The sequence below is a fragment of the Polypterus senegalus genome, chromosome 6 (genome assembly GCF_016835505.1).
Source record: "Polypterus senegalus isolate Bchr_013 chromosome 6, ASM1683550v1, whole genome shotgun sequence".
NCBI lineage: Eukaryota > Metazoa > Chordata > Cladistia > Polypteriformes > Polypteridae > Polypterus > Polypterus senegalus.
The window spans coordinates 79,292,973-79,315,501 of record NC_053159.1 but is presented as its reverse complement, the minus strand read 5'-3'; the positions used below and the strand labels follow the sequence as shown (position 1 = coordinate 79,315,501).

Here is a 22,529-nt window from a genome sequence, read left to right as displayed (position 1 = left end):
ACTCTGAAATTCCCCAAAAAAATTTCATGTCTTTCTTATGTACTTTAAGTTCATTATTACTTGTACCACACTTGCAGGCCATCTTCTTTCTTTACATGTGCACATAACCTGTACCATATAAAGCTAGTTCCTATAACTGTGAAATGGAGGCAAATTGCTCTCACCTGAACCCACAGGATTATTCGGCCCTTACATAAAGAACTGGGTTCCTATTACAGTAACCTTAATGTATTTGTCAGCTTCTCATAGATAAGGCCTTCTTTCCCTCAATGGATAGTGCTTCTCTAAAAATGTATAGATGGACCTACTTCTTCATTTTCAGGAATTGCAGAACTCTGTTCTCGAAATCATCACTATCTGGAGTTGATCTGTAATGTGTCCTGCATCTTGGAAGAGTCTGAGATAATTGGATTGCTTTGGATACCTTGGATTTCCAATGCAGTTGTTTTTGTGTCATCCACTGGAGATGGTGAACTGGAAGTCTGAGGCTCTATGTTTTCACAATGATGGCCCTAATTTGTCTGCTGTTTAAATAATACCTTTATGAGCACACAAGCTTGTTCATGCTATTTTTACCAGGTACCAGTACATGCAACCCTGACAATCACAGAGCAAATGTTCTAGCAATATGCATTTACTACAGTATTGACTGTGGATGTAGTGCTAGTGCTTTTTTGGGAGACACCCTTAGTATCTGCTGTGGCTTATTCCTAATGTTAATTAAGGGTCCACAAAAAGACAGAAAATAGTTCCTGCCAAACCAAATCGTCTTAGATAAGGCATTCATTTATTCTACACTAATTCTGTAACAAGTACAGAATGTTCTGTTTCATGTTCTGTATCTTTTCTGTGTGCACTGTGTAATATTCTAGGGATCCCAATTTATGTAATTTCTGGGACTTCACACCTGTCAAAACAAACTTAAGAATAGCTGTTAAACAGATCAGCATTGGAAAAAACTCACTGAAACACATTTTATATGAAAGACCATTTACAAAAAAGATAAAAGATAGTTTTATGGTTTCACTTTCAAAGAATTATACTGAATCCAAAATGTGTGTCTGCTTGTATAATGTGTTACCAAACTTATAGTTTGCTTCCTTATAATACTTTATAAAAAAGTGTAAGAAATTGAGTGGGATGATATAAAGTGATTAACACTGAGAACAGATTTTTTTGCTAAATCTAACAAAAATCTTGGTATTCTTCCAGTCTCATGCTCAAAAGGTAATAAGCAATCCTTTAGACTGCAAATAAAAATAAATTTGATGCCATTCTAATTTTTAGTGAATTATAAGGAATTTAATATGCATCATTTTAATAGTCTGACTAAATCTATCAGGGAACAATAAATCTGTGCCTGAAAAACCCAAGAACAAAGGTGGCTAATAAATCTGACATAAAAAGTTTGACATTCAAATTTGGCGATGTTTAACTTCATTTTGTTACAAGCACAGACACCAAGCATTTATCAATATTAAAAAATTCCAAGATCATGAAATTGACATTTTCTAGTCTGCACGCAATTCTGTGCGTGCATTTTGCATCTATATTGGCATTTGTACATATGCAATTGAATTATTATGTTTGTTTTACCTTTTGAATGTACTATCTTGATTATATTTGCAAGATGTTTTAGTACTGAATACATGACTGTGTCATTGTGCTTGTGATGTCTTGTGACATCACCTATAAATATTGTGCTGATCACACTTTCAGGTTATCCTTTGTTGTATCCATAAACTTCTTGTCATTAGTGGTAGTTAGCTTCTAAATAAGTATTCTCCTGGTTTTCAACACTTTGCTGATTGACTGTTGGTCTTTGTCTTGCCCCTTTGGTTTCACATTTGCTTCACAGTATTTTAGACCCTTGCTTTCCATTTCCTCACAATAATCCTCTACACCTTGTGTATCGTAACACATTGCAATATAGGCCAGGAACCACAGTGGAAATCAAATGACATGTCAAACTGCATCAAGCTGCCTATGTACAGAATGATTAAATGTTTTAATTAATTTACCTGTTCAGACGAAGAACACTCTACTACAACATGTTTTATCTTTATGCTTCTCCTGGAAAGAAAATAATATTGATGTGTTTTTAGTAAACATATATAAATAATATTGTAACCGTGCTGACAAGTTGCATCAGCCTGAATCACTACCACTATGAGCTGGCATCCCATCATGTAACTGATAAGCTTCAAAGCCATTTGAAGGCGAGCGATAAAAACAGCAAGAATTCATTGGCACTTGATGCTAGCAAGCACTCGGTGCTAGTGCATGGCACTACAATATAAACAGAATCTGTGTACCTCTCTAAAATGAGAATTCCAACCTGGATTGTGAATCACCTTTTACAATATATGTAGTGTTGATGAGCTCGTTTGCAAAATATGTAACCTTTGTGAATGCCGTAATGGATAAATGGAATGTAACACCTTACCTGGCTGGGTATCCATAATGAATGGGCTGCATGGATGGATGTCCAACCTGGGATTGTTTCTAGTTCTCATCTTTTTTTTTTTTTGTTCACCTTATACAATTTCTTGTATTAGAAATTTGTTAGTTGTCACTTACCCCTTGTGGTCATCCAATGTACAGTGTCCCATGAGCAAGTGCAGGTTAAGGGCCTTGCTCAAGGGCCCAGCAAAGTAGGATCCATTTTGACAGTAACAGGGATTCGAACTGGCAACCTCCCGGATAGCAGTGTGGATCCTTAGCTTCAGAGCTACCACTCCACCCTTTAGTTGGGGTGACAGTATACCAGAGACAAAGTGTCCCCCAGTATGATAGGTGACAGTGCATTGCAAGATCTCATTTTGGATATCCACAGAGTTGTATGGAACTTGTAGCTCAAAAGAATTATTGTCCTTGGGTGCTGCCAAGAGAAAACCAACCTGTTTTGTGGAGTTTCCTCCTGGCCTAGAAGTGCTTCCACCGTGCAGAGCTGTTACATTGGAAGTACTCCTGAGTCTGACATAAATGGAGCCTGTCTGCCTTTTTTGGGAAGCTGGAGTTAGGAGGAGGTGCACAAGGCTTGCCTGGAGGAGAGTGGAGGAGCAGTATTGAAATTTTGATTGAGTTTGAATCTGTGATCAGTCTTTTGGAAGAAGAATCTGGTACTTGTACATTTGTACAATAAAACAGTCTTTATTTGAACTCATGACTGTGCCTGTGCACGTGTGTCTGGGGTTTGGGGCTTTGTGATGTCCCATTGTGGTTACACCTTACTAAATTCAAATTTGGAATTTCACTAACTCCTCTAATTTTATCTTGTTTATTGTTGTATATAGTTAATTATTTTAGTAAACACCTGCATGATTAAGTGAACAGTAAATGAACTGAACACACAAAAAAAACAAGACATCTGCTTATGCTGTATGTTCTTTTTTCTTCACTTTTTTGCTTTAGTGAATTCAACTAACTGTACATTATTTAAACCACAATATGGATTAAATCTAAGTCTACACTTAGTATCTATTAATTCAATTAAAATTTGGCTTTGATATCTTTAAACCCGAGAATAGGAAAGGCTATAAAAATAAAATCCATTAGAAAAAACATAGTGCCCTCTGGAACTGAACTTTGTTATGTATTTTATTATTTTCCATAACAACATTAATCTGCATTTAATGATGTTGAATTTTACTTAAATCAGAACATTTTGCTTTCTGTACAAAGGCATTGAATTAAAACTAATGAATATTACTATTTCAGAGAGTGTTTTGTTTTTTGAAGTTATAACTTGCAAAAGAACCCATGCCTGGTACATAATGTTTGACATTTAATATTGATTTATAACAATGAAAATCAAAGTAAACTATAATTAAATCAGGAAAGTTGGCTGAATTGTTAATAGAGGTATGAATTGTGATACAAAATTATTATAACACTTGGATCATGGTACACAAAAAGCTATTTTTGAAGTTTTTGCAAAATGTCACATTAAGTATTTTGAATTGATTGGGCATACATTATAATTTATTATTCCTTTTTAATTTGACCAGAATGGAAATGATTTGTCAATGGACAAAAATGCATCAATCTAATACACAGAATTCATTTTGTATTGTAAAAATGAATTACAATTATTTTAACCATCTCCGAAATAAGACTGGAAGAATGCGGTGATTGTACACAATGCATACATTAGTACATCATCTAAATGTAACTCAGGGTAATAAGCATTAGTAACATGTAACATTTACTCAAATAAATATCTGAAAAACGATAATTTTCAGAGTTTTTTCTCAATAATACCTTTTCCTTTTAGTCTAGCACATCTGTAAATAAAAAAGAAATATTTTACCTTCATTACAATCTTAATTGAGTTTTTCACATTTATTTTTCAACTATCTGTTATATTGTGTTAAAAGATTGCATACAGCTTATACGAAAGGTACCAGCTAACTCTTTTCTAGATGGTGGATAGGAAGAAATATCAAAACCAGCTATGCAACTCTTATTATAACCTCTTTCATATCTCACTGTCCATGCTGTACCCCATGTGTTTTACCCGTGGGACCTCTATGACAGGCTGCTTCACTAACTGGGATTGTTCTTCCTTTCAAATCTTTACTTCAAGCCACTTTACCACCAGCAGAGGATTTCACAAAGGCATCACCATAAGGGATCATGGTTAAAAAAAGAATGAACAATCTAACTTCTTCGCTTGCAGCAGAAGTCAGACAGAGACACTGGCTTTAAGCTTTCACCCAAAAATAATATTGATTTGCATCAAAAACAATAACAGCAAGTACAAAGTGAAATACAGAATCATCCCACCTGGGTGTGTTAAATCTTCACGCAGTCCCATTAGAAACAGCAAGACAATGGCAAACTTCCCAGGTGGCTCAGTTCCTTAGTTACAGAATATGTGTTTTTTGATCCAAACAAAGATAGAGAGCATGGCCTACTGACATTTTGCAGTTAACCAAAATACGCTGAAACTATGTACTGAAAAGAAACCAGAAAATGTTTGTCACTAACATCACTAATCTTAAGGTAACTTTCTTTGGAACTTATACCTAACTAAGTAAAACAGTCTAAAATTTTGCTTTGTGTTTTAAGTTGCATTGCACTCCACTCCTGTTCAGCTTGACAAGACTTAACTGTAAAGACCTATCACATAACATCCATCCACCCATTATCCAACCCACTATATCCTAACTACAGGGTCACGGGGGTCTGCTGGAGCCAATCCTAGCCAACACAGGGCGCAAGGCAAGAACAAATCCCGGGCAGGGCGCCAGCCCACTGCAGGGCACACACACACACCAAGCACACACTGGGAACAATTTAGAATCGCCAATGCACATAACCTGCATGTCTTTGGACTGTGGAAGGAAACCGAAGCACCTGGAGGAAACCCACGCAGACACAGGGAGAACATGCAAACTCCACGCAGTATCACATGACATCCATGAGCTAAAAGGTTTAAATTATGCTCTGTGCTTTGTCTTATTCTGGTCATTTCATTGGTGACAATCAGCTATCACTCTCAGTTTCCTCACTATTTAACCAATAGTGAAACCTCATCACTTTCCAACGCTTTATTTTGTGGATTTCATTAACCATAATTGTCTGTCAGCCATGGCTGTCCTGATAATTGTCTATAAGTCCAAACCTTGACCAAACTTTAAGAAAAAGGCACTCATAAATAAATGCTATCTATTTTTTTTAATATTTAGCTAACTAATCAGAAAATACAAGCCAAGGAGAATTTACCAGGTAGCTCGAGTAAATATGCCTGGCCTGAAATTTAGTGATTGTGTAGACTGAAAATGACAAAAAAAAAACATGTTTATTACATGCTGTCATTTTTGTGTGGCAGCACAGATAGAAATTTTTAAATGCATTAATTTATAGAAACACAGGGCTGTAAGTATTTGCTTTTCTTCTGTTGTGTGTCTAGCTTGTCAAATTATTCTTGATGTAGAAAGTAACCTCTGCATGTTTTTGCAATATTAATCTTAACCCCAGAATACTACTAACTCACTAGCTTTGCTAGTGACTTACTAAATAAATTATTATATTATATTGCATTATCAGATTTGAACTATTAAAAAAGATCACGGAATTTCTTGGTATGTGGATAAGAGCACAGTAAGTAGCAATCTGCAGCAATCTGCAGCAAACTGCAGTAAGAGCAGTACAGAAGCTTATTCCTGACCTTTAAGAAATAAAAGGATTATTTCTCCCTATGTTAAGGTGGGTAGTAATAGCCCCTCCACCACAAATACAGATATACATCAAAGACATGCATTGTGTGCTGATTGTCAAGTCTAAATTTGACACAGAGTAATTAAAGGTGTGCATTTGTGCTCTGGTTCCAGCCCTGTGCTCAGAACTGGTGGGATAAGGAAAATATACTACATTTTCTACATTAAATTAAAATACGTTGTGAGGTTTCTAAATTCTTTTGGGACTCCCCCAAACGGAATGACACACCGAATAGTGTCCCGAAGTGCAATCACTGGGTCAATGCAAGGAACATTATAAATGCAGGGAACAGTATTGCTTGGCCACTAACCTGGTCGCAATCCTGCCAGATTGCTGTGTAGGTGTATAGGAGAGTGTGGTAGGTTCAAGCTGAATAAAGCTGGTTTTCCTACAGTACTGAGATTCAGCCTCATGTTTTAGTTGTGTTCAACATTTATTGCCTTGCATTTCCTGTCATTCTACATTTACCCAAATCATTGTACACACGGAACACACATAAAATGCATGTATTCCAAATAATGATATACAACTCCATGCGCCTCATACCCAGATAAACAAACTTGAGCTTGGAGAACTTCAGCTGTGTCGGTGGGGTGCATGGGATAGAAGGCTGCTTGCTGCTTGTGCTGATAGACACATTTGCAAAATTCTAGTGTTAAAGGTTGAACCTCAATCAAATTAACACGAGTATCTGAGCATCTTTCCAACATTTACTTTACTTAAGTAAATTTTTTACTTTTGGTGTTTTTTCACATTTGTTTTGATTTCTCATTCTGTTTTACTCTGCTGTTCTCTTGATGGTCTGCTTGTGACCCACCTGAATTTTTGATTGGTTTTGAATCTTTACACATTTGGATTTGTACATTTTTTCTAAGCCTGCTTGCCAATGACGATTTGTCCTCATTTTGATGATTGTTTTTGATAGTCAAAGTTATCCTTATAAATGATGTTAGTTGCCCTCTATGTCAAGCCTATATTTAAGTCAGTTTATTTTGCCCTTCATTTCACCCAGGGGGTCTCTGCAGTTGATTGCATTTTACAGGGCAATATATTATAGCATGAATGGCGCTCTCTCTCTCCACTATGTTTATGCATAAAACACATATGCAGTAAGTATTTATACTTCTCATTAAAATTGTATATACTGTACTTCACTATTTGTAAATCCTGTGCATTTCTACAATAAAGAGACAAACATGCTAATAGTTTACGGCAGGAGTTCTAAAGCTTTTTTAATATGAGGACCCAAAGTAGAAAATTGGCACTGTACTGGGACCCAAGAAAATAATTATTATCATAATGACTACAGAGTTATAATAAGGCATATAACAATAGCCATATCATAAAAAACTAAATGTTTTTATTTCCTTTCAAGCATATTTTCTTATAGGATATTACAGGAAAGTGGAAGACTGACATATTTTTAAAACACTTCTTAATATTTAAAATCTTTTTATTCAGAGCAGGGTCAAAGGCCAGCTGGGACCTATTCCAGCAACCATAGGGTGCAAAACAAGAACAATCTTTGGTCAGGATACCATCCCATCACAGGGTGAACACACACAAATGCACACCCACCACACACACACACACACACACTAGGGACAATTCAGTACTGCCAATCCAATTAGCCTGCATGTCTTTGAGCTGTGGGAGAAAACCAGAGCACCTGGCGGAAACCCATACGGTCACAGGGTGAACCTGCAAACTTCATGCAGGGAGCCCCTGGGGATTGAATTTAAAACAACTATTATCTTTCAAAGCAGGAATACATTTCTAAGGTGTATCACTGACAATGGAAATGCTTAGTGCTTTAGCAAATCTGAGAGAAAAACTTTCTTGGGGTGTAGGTTTAGGATATGATGATTTTTGAAAGCACAGTATGAAACGTCACCTAACTTTGATGTTTGACTCATGGCACCAGTTGAGGAATGAAGCAGTTAAAAAACAACAAGTCAATACAGCTTATTTACCTTGTCTTAACTATACAGTAACAAAAAATACTATACCATTAACAATACATTTTTCTAAATGAGTTTGTAAATAGTTTAAAATAGTCGGTTTCACAGTTCAATTAACTGAAAGAAATTGCTAAATTCTTCCTAAAATATATATATACACTATCTGCACTTTATACGGGTGATAGAATAAATCTTACTGAATAGTTCCATGTTACAGTCCAGTTTGAAATGTTTAACTCTACTGGCTTAACATCGTGCTAAATGTCTATTTCTTGTTTGACCCGTCTGATTTTTTTCTGGTGTTCTTGCAATGCTCAGCAGTCTAACAAACACATCTTTCACAATTCCAGTAGACTGATATTTATTGAGCTAAGATAGGGTGACAAGAAGGAATTCTTCCTCACCAAGGCATGTTAAATCCATACAAAGTCCTCTTTGCACCTCAGTATACATGCTGTAAAGGTGAACACGTAGTGAGGAACCCACCAGTTGTCAACAATCACTGAAGCTTCATTTAGCATAAAACACCACCATGGCAGTAAATATACCCTCACTCTATTGACTCACCCTTAACAAAACCTTGAAAATCATCATATCCTTGAGCCACACCTACTTTTTTCATTTCGACATTTCAAATTAGCGCCACGGTCACTTCACCTCAAAAGCTTGCCTTTATTTCCTCTTCTCTCCACCTTTCCTATAATTGATTTCACTATCAGTCTTCTCAGTTTGATTGTTTCACTGGTTATGAGATGGGAGGTCTGAATAATTATATTTTAGTGCCACAGAAATGAGAGCTCTCTATGATGCATCAACGGCATTGCACTGCCATAAATAGTACATTAAATAGTGGCCGGTTTATCACTTGATACCAAATTTGTGCTTAGTCAATCTTGGTTAATTTTACAACACAATTACAGTCATGGCCGAAATTATCGGCATCCCTGGAATTTTCCCAGAAAATGGACCATTTCTCCCAGAAAATTGTTGCAATTACAAATGTTTTGGTATACACATGTTTATTTCCTTTATGTGCATTGGAACAACACAAAAAACAGAGAAAAAAAGCCAAATCTGACATCATTTCACACAAAACTCAAAAACCGGGCTGGACAAAATTATTGGCACCCTCAACTTAATATTTGGTTGCACGCCCTTTAGAAAAAAAATAACTGAAGTCAAGCGCTTCCTATAACCATCAATAAGCTTGTTACACCTCTCAACTGGAATTTCCGACCACTCTTCCTTTGCAAACTGCTCAAGGTCAATCAGATTTGAAGGGTGCCTTCTTCCAACAGCAATTTTGAGATCTCTCCATAAGTTTTCAATCGGATTCAGATCCGGACTCATTGCTGGCCACTTCAGAACTCTCCAGCGCTTTGTCTTCAACCATTTCTGGGTGCTTTTAGAGTTATGTTTGGGGTCATTGTCCTGCTGGAACACCCATGACCTTTGACGCAGACCCAGGTTTCTGACACTGGGCCCTACATTGCGCCCCAATATCTTTTGGTAGTCTTCAGATTTCATTATACCTTGTACACAGTCAAGGCATCCAGTGCCAGAGGCAGCAAAACATCTTAGAACCTCCAACATGTTTGACTGCAGGTACTGTGTTCTTTTCTTCATAGGCCTCATTCCATTTCTGTAAACGGTAGAATGATGAGCTTTACCAAAAAGCTCTAACTTGGTCTCATCTGTCCACAAGACATTCGCCAAGAAGGATTTTGGCTTCCTCAAGTACATTTTGGCAAACTCCAGTCTAGCTTTTTTATGTTTCTGTGTCAGCAGTGGGGTCCTCCTGGCTCTCCTGCCATAGCGTTTTATTTCGTTCAGATGTCAATGGATAGTTCGAGCTGACACTGTTGCAACCTGAGTCTGCAGAACAGCTTGAATATGTTTTGAAGTTGTTTGGGGCTGTTTATCCACCATTCGGACTATCCTTCGTTGCAGTCTTTTATCAATTATTCTTTTCTGTCCACGTCCAGGGAGATTAGCTACAGTGCCATGTGTTGTGAACTTTTTGATTATGTTGCGCACAGTAGACAAAGGAACATGAAGATCTCTGGAGATGGACTTGTAGCCTTGAGATTGTTGATATTTTTTCACAATGTTTGTTCTCAAGTCCTCAGACAATTCTCTGCTCTTCTTTCTGTTCTCCATGCTTAGTGTGGCACACTCAGACACACAACAGAAAGGTTGAGCCAACTTTTCTCCATTTTAATTGGCTTCAGGTGTGATTGCTATATTGCCATTTCAAACGAACATCATACACTTGAAATAAAACGATTTACCCACAATTTTGAAAAGGTGCCAATAATTTTATCTGGCTCATTTTTGGAGTTCTGTGTGACATGATGTCTGATTTGGCTTTTTTTCTCTGTTTTTTGTGTTGTTCCAATGCACATAAAGAAAATAAACATGTGTATACCAAAACATTTGAAATTGCAACAATTGTCTGGGAGAAATGGTGCATTTTCTGGGAAAATTCCAGGGGTGCCGATAATTTCGGCCATGACTGTAAGTGGTGACCCATCACAGACATGTCTGTTGTGACCCATAGTTTAAGAAACTGGTTTAGAGCATAAAAAAAATCAATCACCTGGCAGTAAGTTAAAATGTCAGCTCACTTTGGTGTCTCTTCAAAATGATCACAAAATAGAATTAATCTTAGTTCCCCAGTGGACCTTACTTAATATGCACTCACATTGGCTATCTGAAATGGAGTGGCTTGCCCACTTTCCCTCCTCTCAGACTCATCGTCCTGTCTTTCCCATCTTTAAGACTGTAGCCATTTCTTTCTCTTACCAATAAGACTACACTGATCTCAAATTCTAGAAATGAGAAGGGCATTTATACTCTATGCTGGAGTTACTTCTCGGTCAAATTCCTAGAATTACATCCATTATTGGGCATTTTTGAGTATCTTGATGCTCAATTTTGATTCCTAATCCTAATCCTATCCATCAACTCCCATATGTTCTGATGGTGGAATTGCCCTGGCCTATTGATAGTCCTCTATTCTCTTTTGGTTAGAGAGTACAGGTTTATTAGTGTATTGGATAGCATTAGGTGTTGTTTGACTTTCTGACCCATGCAGTATTCTAGAATACTGAACTGAACAAAACAGGCACCACCAAAATGAAATATGGACTTATACTCTTCAGGCACGTTTTGAGACACACAAGGAAAGCCCAAAACTAATATTATTACTAACTGGAAAAGAATTAATGCAGCAAGATGAGGCCCCAAATGGTGAAACATTTACAAAGCATTTCCTTTTCCAAGATGAGCACTGGAAGAAATGTGTTACAGAGTTGACACCTACCAACCTGCCAAAGCAAGAAAGCAGAGCATGATATTCCTAAAATACTATTAATATACCATAAACTGTAATATTCAAGTTTTTATTTTCATCATTTTGGAAATTGCCTTTAAATAGTAGGCCCCTCATTCTATTTATTAATAATTATTAAAATGATTTAGAAAAAAGTTTAAACAAATCAAGCATCATTTCTTTAACAGTGTAGGCTACTAGGTACTGTATAGTATTTTTTGTGTCATAAACTGTCCATCTTGTTTATAACTCTTAACTTATAATGAAAAATACTGTATTATATGTCTGTAATTATAGAGTAAAGTAAAAGTGCTAATTTACTTAAAACAGTTATGTAATCTTACTTTAAAAAAGCAGACTTTTACTTTCTTAAATGTATGTCTTTCTCTTCATGAACAACACACTTTTGTCCAAAACTTCTTATTCACTGACTTAATTTCTTTCCTTCCCACTACTTTACACATTGTCATGGGTAAGTGTTTATTTTATTTTGGTGAAACTGCTTTCAGAACTACTTTCATATTTGGAATGATTATATAATGCCTAGCGTTGCCTTAGAAAGTGACAATTAAGGTAGTTACTGAGCAGGGCTCCCCTCACTTTAGAAGACAATTTTTTTGCCATTCCAGTAGCATTGTCTCCTCCATCCAGACTCCCCAACCACATAATACACTGTTCACTTCATTTGCTTTTGTAAATGTAATTAAGATATAACTAAGGAAATATAAAATAAAGTGTGACTTCTAAATCTCTTTGTCTAATTACCAGGAATTGGCATGAAAATGAACACTGTTAAAATGCACTGTGTTGTTAAATCCCTGCTAAATTTTATAAGTCCAGCAAGTACTGTGCTATTCTTCATCTTAACAATTTTTAATTGTGCATATGCTTATTGCCAATACCATTTATACTGCACATAATGTTTTCATTATATCTTAAATGTTCTATCACATTTAATTTCAGAACTCAAGATTTGCAAGAAGAACAAGAAGATAATCATGGCATTCTTGACAGTATATCAGCAGTGTATATAAACTGTATGTATTCTTTCATTTTTTTTCATAGATTTTAAAGGTAATTAAATTAACATGACATTCCCAAATACCTGAATACTAATTCCGGATCATGGGAAGCTGGAGTCTATTCTGAGTACAAAATAATCCTGTGTAGTGCATTACTTCATATCAGTGTTCACACACACATACACGCACACACACACACACGCACGCACGCACACACACACACAGGGACAATCTGGAATCACCAATTAACCATGACCAGTGTGTACTTAGAAAAAGCAGAGTGCCATAGCAAAACCCACAAAGACATGGGGGGAATATGCGTACTGCACAGGGGAAACAACCAGACATAAGATCAGAGGCTATAGCCCTGGATCTTCAAGGTGGCAGTACTACCCTTGCATCAGCGTGCTACCTCCAATACTGAAGTTAATGAAGTCATTATTTTCCATTATCATAAATGATCAACACAAAATAAATATTTAAATATTCATTTACACTTGTCTCAAAATTACACATGAACATATAAGCAATAAAAACAATAAACTTTGTTTATACAAAGGAACTTATTAGATAATTATTTTGTAAGAATAAATTAATATTTACTTAAGTTAATAAAGGAAAGATTTCTTACTATATCTCATGTACTATAGTGAGATAAGAAGCACCTAGCATTGTAGGGAAAAGGTTTGACAACCTAGCAGAGACAGGACTCTAAAATACAAGGAGCTTTGATGAGGTCTGATCCCAGAAATTATATTATGGATTACATGGGAAGTAAACTTGATGGCAGACGTATAATATATACATACAGAGACAACCATGACTGAATTTTGCTTAAAACTGGGTGGGAACAAGTAGATGTCTCATTTCTAAACCAAACCAATGCCTCATGAAGGCAGCACTCAAAGTAGGGGCTGTGATTTTCAACTGTGAAAATCACGGGTGCTCTCGTTAACCTGGTTGGACAGACAGCAAGCTTTGGTGTACGATGAACCGTCTACAGTCGAAAAATCTCCAAAAAAATCCCTATTAGACATATAAATGTGGGTCACACGTGCAGGGAGCAAAATGCACGTTTTAAAGATAAACATAACCTGATGCAAGGAAAAAACTTTCTGTAGCATCATATTATACATTGGCGTTTATCAACATCAGTGGACGAATGGTTAATGTGAACAATGTTCTCACAGATGCTGTGTGTGTGTGTGTCCTCCGTTGTTCTGTGTTACAATGATAGTATAGAAGTCAGTGTAAGCTTGAAAGAATTGGCAGCTGTATTTATGATATTATGAACAACAAAATATATGTTTCACACTCTGTCAACAAGATTGCTTTTAAGAGATGTGATAACAAAGAGCCACAGGAGATGCAGATTTTAACATTCAAAACACCAGAATCAACAAATCTGCCAAACAACACCAGCAGATGCACAGATGAGGCTGCACAACCTCCATCTTCTGACTGCATGTCTAAACAAATAACTAAAGAAATTTAACAACAGTCTAATTGAAAATGCATAAATGCAATGGTAAAATAGCTGAAGTGTTGTGACACGTTGTATATCCATAGACCACAATACCTACCTAAACTTTATTTGCTATTATTATGTGATACTGTGATGCAATAGTTAAAATAACAGAAGGATATTGTTAGCAGACAAAGGCACTTCTCAAACGTGTGGAGCCCAGTAGCTGCAGTGGCCTACGCATATGTCTGTCTGTCTTTCTCCACTGTTGCAGTGCTCATTACAACATGAAAATTAATTACTGAGTTTCAGTTACCTTTTGCTACTCAGCTCCTGAATAGATAACAGCAACTGTAGCTTTTTATTTTATCTCCGAGTCAAGTCTTTTGTTCAGTATCTTTTGCTATCTTAAACCCTGGCAGAAATTTTAAACTCGCAGACTGGAGTGCAGGATTTTGCCACTATCCACTACAAAATTTTCAATTGGTTGCCCCCAGTGATCACAGACTGGGGTTTAAAAGCTTTATGGTGATTTGAGTCAGGAGGTATATTAGAAACAGAGTTCAACTTGTGGGAGGAAGACAGACCAGAGGGTCAGTGAAAGTGGTATGGTAAGTGTAAGAGAGAAAAACAATGCTTTTGTGTTACTGGAGTGTAAAATTGACCTGCAACTCCACTAGACAGACAAGACCTAAAGTGTCATTTGAATTATTCATTTTCTGCTTTACTTCTCCATTCAACCTTGGCCTCTGTCTGTTCCATCAATACTAATAAAAGGCAAAGCCCTCACTGACTGACTGACTCACTCACTCACTCACTCACTCACTCATTACTAATTCTCCAACTTCCCGTGTAGGTAGAAGGCTGAAATTTGGCAGGCTCATTCCTTACAGCTTACTTAAAAAAAGTTAAGCAGGTTTCATTTAGAAATTCTACGCATAACAGTCATAACTGAGTTCTACTTACATACATATATACGGCCATAGCCTGCAGCTCGGTCGCCGTGTGAGGCGGAGTTGCTTCCCCCATCACCACGCCTCCCACGTAGTTGGCTGCCTGCTTATATTGCGTCCCCCATATCCAAGCCTTCCACGTAATTGAGTGCCTGCCCATATAAGGCCGTCCATCAGCAGCAATCCAATAGACATGCTGCCGCCAAATATTCGCAGGCAAATCAAAAAGTTAATACCGGGAATGCCTGTTACAGTCATGGATTTTGTTTTACACTGCAATTTTAACTCCGTTACAAAGTGATCAAAAGTCTCGTTTATACCCTGCGTCTTCTCATTAAACTTGTATCTCGCGAATATTGTATTCGTCTTAGGCATGAAAAACGCCTCAAAACAGTTATAATAAGTTTTTAGTACCTTGGCTTCCTCCTGGGTGAGAGTCCATGTGTTAAAAATGTCTCTTCCTTTTTCCCCAGTCCACAGGAGCAGGTAGCTGCATTTCTCACTCTCATCTTTGCCTTTTAATGGGCCAGAAAACATCAGCTCCACGTGCTGTCGGAACTTTTTCCATTCTCCCGACAGGTTAATAGAATCCCAGTCAATTTGTGGCGAGGGAACTCCAACAAAATCCATGACTGTCCTCTATTAACAGGCATTCCCGGTATTAACTTTTTGTTTTACCTGCAAGTATTTAGCTGCAGGGTGTCTTTGGATTGCTGCTGATGGACGGCCTTATATAGGCAGGCACTTAATTATGTAGGAGGCGTGGGTATGGGGGACGCAATATAGGCAGGCAGCCAACTGCGTGAGAGGAGTGGTGATGAGGGAAGCAACTCCGCCTCACACTGCGACCGAGCTGCAGGCTATGGCCGTATATATGTATGTAAGTAGAACTCAGTTATGATGTTATGCGTAGAATTTCAAAATGAAACCTGCTTAAATTTTGTAAGTAAGCTGTAAGGAATGAGCCTGCCAAATTTCAGCCTTCTACCTACACGGGAAGTTGGAGAATTAGTGATGAGTGAGTGAGTCAGTCAGTGAGGGCTTTGCCTTTATTAGTATAGATTCAAGCATAAGTAAATAAACAATAATAGTAAACTAATATATAAAGAAAATTCATGCTCATAGGCCATTGAGTTTAAGATGGCATGGTGAGAGAAAATATTTTACAGCCTTACAGCTGTGCACTAAAAAAGAGCCAGAGGAGGACCACTTAGCACACTATAGTGGAATAAACTGGTTGTTAAAGGTGCACTGGAACAACCTGTCATTTAGAGGACAGGCAGCACTAGTCATAATGGTTTCTAATTTTGCCATCATTCTCGTTTCTGCCCCTGGCTCCAGTAAGTCCAGGATCAGTGCTATAATTCACATGGTCTTCCTGATAAGTGCATTGAAGTGTCTGGCATTGAATTAGCTAGTATTTCTCTCTAGCAGATGACAGAGTAGAATTGTACTCTTGCCATATTGACTGATGAAAACCTCTCTAATAGTCTGTCACACACTTAAAGGACCTGAATGTCACTACAGAGAAGATGAGAAGTTGCTATGGTTTTTTATACATATAAGTCATGATCAACTGCATCACTTTTAGGCTGACTAGTGCTAAAGGCACTGGAAAAAATAAAAAACAAGATTCTAAATATACAGTGTAGCTTTTTTTCCAGGTTATGATATGTTTTGTGGAGCCTGTAGATCAGAGCATCATCTACTTCTATATAAACTACAGGGGATCCAGTTGGTATGTAGTGAGGAGTCATAACTGTGTGAAAATATATAGGGAACCTGTACTTTGCATGAGTTATAGGTAATAATGCAATATATTTATTTATTCAACAATTGAATTGCAAATACAATTACAAACAATATTATAGCGCCCATGATTTGGACATGTTATAGACTCATTTTGTCTAATGCCACATATGGATAGCAGTAAGAAAAGCTGCTCAAGTGTAAATCGATGCCTTATATGTTCAAATTCCAGCACTCTGCTTTAATAACAGTCATCATGAAGCAGACGCTAAGAGGAAAACGGTGGTGTTTGAACTTAAAGGGATGATTAGATGGTATTAAATAAATCTGGGGGGTGAATACTGATTCCCCATTACTCTGTCCTGTTAAAATTGTCACTTCAAACAAATTCTAATGGAGGAGTTTTACTTGACATCATGTTGAATTACACTTTTAAATGGTTTAAATTGTGTAACAGAAATATCTTTACTCACATTCTCAGGCCGACACCCAGTTTCTGGTATTTATTTATTCTCCACTCCCAGGAAATGTTTAAATTAGATTGAAAATAAAGACTGTTAGGCATTCACAACATGTGCTGTCTCTCACCTCTACCCTACATGTCACTATAACCATCTCAATGTCCCCATGGCATATTGCCCTTTTTGTTTAGGCTTTCAGTGTCACATAATTCCTTCTCTAAAACAATAAACATTACATTCAGAGAAACACAGTTTCTCTTCCTATAAACCCCCGGGCTCTCTTTGATCTGAACTGTAGTGTGCAAAAAAGGTGAGAAAACAGTTTGAGCTCCATCTTAATTTCAGTTGTCAACAGTGGTGTCCATCAAGGTAAGGTAACACCTTGTGAGACCTTGCCAAACCAAGAGGTGCCTAGAAGGACATCCATTTTAAGCTTTGTAAACTGAAGTTTCATTCTTTGATGGGCATTTGTGGCAGTCTAAGGGGAAGTCTTAGGCCAGGAATCTATACTAATAAAAGGCAAAGCCCTCACTGACTGACTGACTCACTCATCACTAATTCTCCAACTTCCCGTGTAGGTAGAAGGCTGAAATTTGGCAGGCTCATTTCTTACAGCTTACTTACAAAAGTTAGGCAGATTTCATTTAGAAATTCTACATGTAACGGTCATAACTGGAACCTACTTACGTACATATATACGGCCATAGCCTGCAGCTCGGTCGCCGTGTGAGGCGGAGTTGCATCCCTCATCGTCACGCCTCCCACGTAATTGAGTGCCTGCCCATATAAGGCCATCCGTCAGCAGCAATACAATAGACACGCTGCCTCTAAATATTCGCGGGTGAAGAACTGTGCTTATGCAAACGAAGATGAGATGGTCAGGAATAGAATAGTGTTTGGCACAAACTCAGCGAAAATGCGAGAGAAACTTTTAAGTGCCGGGTCTTAGCTAACATTAAATAAAGCCGTGGACATTGCAAGATCGCACAACATAGCACAAGCACAGCTAAGAACATTTGATGCATGTACTCCAAGTGGCTCACGTGAACTGACTGTGAATGTAGTACGCAGAGAACAAGCAAGAGCTCCAAAGAGCGCTGAACAAAAAACGAGTACCGATTTGGGTAGTGATCACTTCGATGAATGAAACCTATTCAAAAAACGCATTACACAATTGAGAAGGCAGCAAAAGAATATGAAGCGAGTGACGCATACAAGCATATTCATAAGTGCAGCTACTGCGGAAACAAAGCACGGTGTAAACCTTAAGTTTAAATTAAGTTCATAGACAGGCTGCTGCTGGCGTTTATCATGCCTACGATGAATACGATATTTGCGAGATACAAGTTTAATGAGAAGACGCAGGGTATAAACGAGACTTTTGATCACTTTGTGACAGACTTAAAATTGCAGTAACGGAGTTAAAATTGCTGGTGAAGGACTGTGCTTATACAAACGAATAGAAAAGCAAGGTGTAAAGCTTAACTTTAAATTAGGTTCATAGACACGCTGCCGCTGGCGTTTGTCATGCCCAAGACGAATGCGATATTCGCGAGATACAAGTCTATTGAGAGGGTATAAGTGAGACTTTTCATCACTTTGTAACGGAGTTAAAATTGCTAGTGAAGGACTGTGCTTATGCAAACAAAGATGAGATGGTCAGGGATGGAATAGTGTTTGGCACAAACTCAGCAAAAGTGCAAGAGAAACTTTTAAGTGCCGGGTCTGAGCCAACATTAAATAAAGCCGTAGACATTGCAAGATCACACGAGATAGCACAAGCACAGCTGAAAACCTTCGATGCATGTACTCCGAGTGGCTCACTTGAACTGACTTTGCAGGACTGGGAAAGGTAAACCTGTGCATGCAGTGTGTGATGTCTCAGATAAAGAGGAAGACGAGCTGTTTATTTATGCAGTAAGAAAGGAACAACCCTCTGAATCTGAACAGGTCTTTGTAGACATATCAATAGGAAAGCAAGGTGTAAAGTTTAAGTTTAAATTAAGTTCATAGACATGCTGCCTCTAAATATTCGCAGGCAAATACACAACTTAATACCGGGAATGCCTGTTAAACATCTTAGATTCACGAGTACCAATTTGGGTAGTGAACACTTCGATGAATGAAACCTGTTAGCTTTACAACAGTTGACAAACACGGAATATAACCTGAACACAACACATCCTCCAAATACGAACCTGATTGAAAGAAATAATGATAATCAAATCTTTGATGACAGTAACACTCATAACAGTCACAAAACAATTAAATTGACAATCAAGTTACGTTATTTTTAAAATGTTTCGCAGGTATTTTGCTAGTACACTAATATATGGTAGTCGTATACATTATGAAACTGTACAAGCATGTTCAGTCTGATTCACATGCCACAATGTGGCTGTTCAGATTTTACATTTACTGTACATGGCATCAACAGAAAGGTTTGCCCATTGACATTTTGCAATAAACTTTACCCATTACAAAAAACAATATGGTCATAGGCTGAACTATGGTCTGAAACTACAAAGAAAAGAAAGAGGCATAACTGAACATGTAGATGGCTGTGAAGGACATACAGCCTGGCTATTTTCCACAGAGAATTGGTGGTATGAAATTTACCACTAAATGTTTCCTAAGATACTTTTACCATTGGCCATTTAATTGTATGTATGCTGCTATATGATAGCTTTTTGAAATCAAAAAGGTGAAAATCAGTATGATATCAGCAAAATCCAAGTACAAAGCCCAGTCACTATGCAACAACATACTGAAATACAATACTAATATTTTCTCACTGCTGTTATAATTGTTCTCTACTAAGTCAAATTCCATATGTCATCTGGCCGACCTATTGTGAACACGCTGAAGCAGCCGAAAGGGGAACTGGCCACTCCTTCGAAACCCCCTCTTAAACAGTGATTTAATGGGAAACAAATACAGATTTTTATTTCCTCTTTGCCAGATCAGCTGCATATTTGCTGCTGCTGCCATTCCATGTGATCTGTATCTTACATGAAGCTTCAAACATTTAAAAGCCTGTACTGCAGCTGTCCTTTTCTCTCACTGCATTTTCTGTCTTCCCCCAGACATACTCTGCTTTATTCCTTATGCTTTATTATGCTGTTTACGAATAAAGTTTCTGTTTCTTGAAAACCCTGAATGAATCTGTGCCACTTTGTGACCCAAGCGTGACAATATAGACATGTTTTACAAGGAGGCTAGAGCGCAGTGAACCTGGCCTCCATGTTTTCCATTCACTCTATGTGTTCTCTCTGTGATAGGTCTATATTGTTATTATTGTTGACACCCGCACATCCACTGTAGTCACTAGAATACTTAAAGGACTGCTCTTACTACAAGACAACTCCTGAAATTTCTGACCTGACCTGAGTAGTTCTTCTGATTGTATAACAGCCAAATCATAAGATCCAATTGGGCACTGCAACTCATTTCATGCTGCGCATAAAACTCATGGTCATTAAATCTGAAGTTTGGCCCAACTCAGTACGCACCTTCTAATTGGGCTTACAGTCATTCCCAAATCATACAGTTTATGTTCCTCTTTAAGCAGAACTGCCAGTGTTGAGGTTTGCATCTCTCCGTTGCTTACTGGAAAGTCAGTCACTCTTAGACCTCCCCTGGGGAAGTCTACGTAAGATCAAGTCTCAAGCCTCACTGCACAACCTGAATCCATGCCATTGACATAGTCAGACTGTGGGTAAAGTAAAAAGAAATCTCAGCAAAGGAGGTCTTATGGAAATAAGCAATATATCCTACATTAGCTGTCGATTTGTCTTATTAACTTGCAGAGGACGTGGCAAAGAGCTACCATGTGAGCATTACCAAATGTGGCTAACACAAATGAGTGCATTCCACAATAAATAAAAGTTCTTCATTTGAATCCAGATCATAAGTAACACCAGTCCACCTGGCAGTGAACATCTCTTTGAACTGTAACAACTGATACAACTGCTTTATTTGTATCTTGCCCTGTTGCGCTCAAATCACAGAGGAAAAATAAAAAATGACTTTTGTGGTCTTTATTTTGATTACTCAGTCACACTGAGAACAAAAATATTTCTAAATGAAGTAAGGTAGTGAGCTCATTAGTAAAAGAGAAACATATTAATCTGCTAGCATCAAAGAGGCTTACATGCGTTGCTGTGATTACAGTTTGTGGTAATTATGTTAAAAAACAGCCAGCACACACACGCACACACACACACCTATACACACCTCTGTGTACCCACACAGTATGAATTGACAACAAAACAATCAAAACTTTTATGCAACTCTTTAAATACTTTAAAAAATACATTGTGATAAATGGCAGAACCTGAACACGACCAACACAGACACAGTCACAGGTTCAAATACAATGATTTATTCCTTCCTTCTCTGCCCTACTACTCTTCCTCCATGCAAGTATTATTCTCTGCCTCCCATCTCCTTTGCTTGGAGGAGATCAAGCAACTTCTTTTATCTATGACCCGGGACGTCTTCTAAGGCATAGCATGCTGCAAGCATTTCCGGCTGCCCCACTAGACTACAGGTTCTAGCATACCCTGTGGGGGTCTATGTGGGATTCCTAAACTCTGGATGCTGCCATCTAGCATACCAGGGAATAAAGGAACCAAATATTGTTGGCTCCCCTGGTCCTTCCATTATATTGGCCTATTCGATCCTGGCCGGAATGCCTGCCTGTCCAGGCTAGGAATCATCCTTCATCCCCTTCGGGACATCTGTCCATCCACTATTTTATGCTAAAATGGTATTAAAGAATCAGTTTGAACATAATCCTGGTTTTTAAGTGAAGCATTTTTATAAATATTATAAAATACCAAGGTTGTTTTTACGGTTTTGAAATGCCATCTATGGGGCACCAGTCCAAAATATATCCACATTGAAGCAGCAAAGGTTTCGATTTCAGAAAATATACCTTCTGCATTTCTGGGGTATGTTTATGACAACAAAAGGAAATTAAAAGTAATACATTTTTTCATGGTATTATCACTACCATAGAACACTATATGGTTAAACTCACATGCCTTGCGCTTCCCACAACTGTCAAATAAAACATCACTTTAGTCTCCCATTCAACAAAAATATTTTTAATATTAATTTGATACTTTTTGGCACAATTTTTAGCACATTTAGCACAACTTTAACAAATGTTGAAAAACGTACTCTCACTGTGTATTGCGTGGTGTGCTGCTCATATGCCACAGAAACAACCAAATGTACACAAAAACGCATGACACAACAACCCTGAAGTTGCACTGAAGATTTTAGAAATAAGTAAATCCCACCATTTAGTTACATCTGATCTAACACATGTAAGATATGTAAATAGCTAGTA

At 37.6% G+C, this 22,529-nt stretch overlaps 1 long non-coding RNA gene across 1 annotated transcript in view; it reads left to right on the top strand.

The window, feature by feature from the left end:
* The window catches only part of LOC120530565, a 59,719-nt gene that overhangs the window by 5,457 nt on the left and 31,733 nt on the right, over positions 1 to 22,529 (top strand). Inside the window, exon 2 of the long non-coding RNA XR_005633991.1 lies at positions 12,484 to 12,557. This is a non-coding gene — a long non-coding RNA (uncharacterized LOC120530565). The remainder of the gene's footprint in view (positions 1 to 12,483; positions 12,558 to 22,529) is intronic.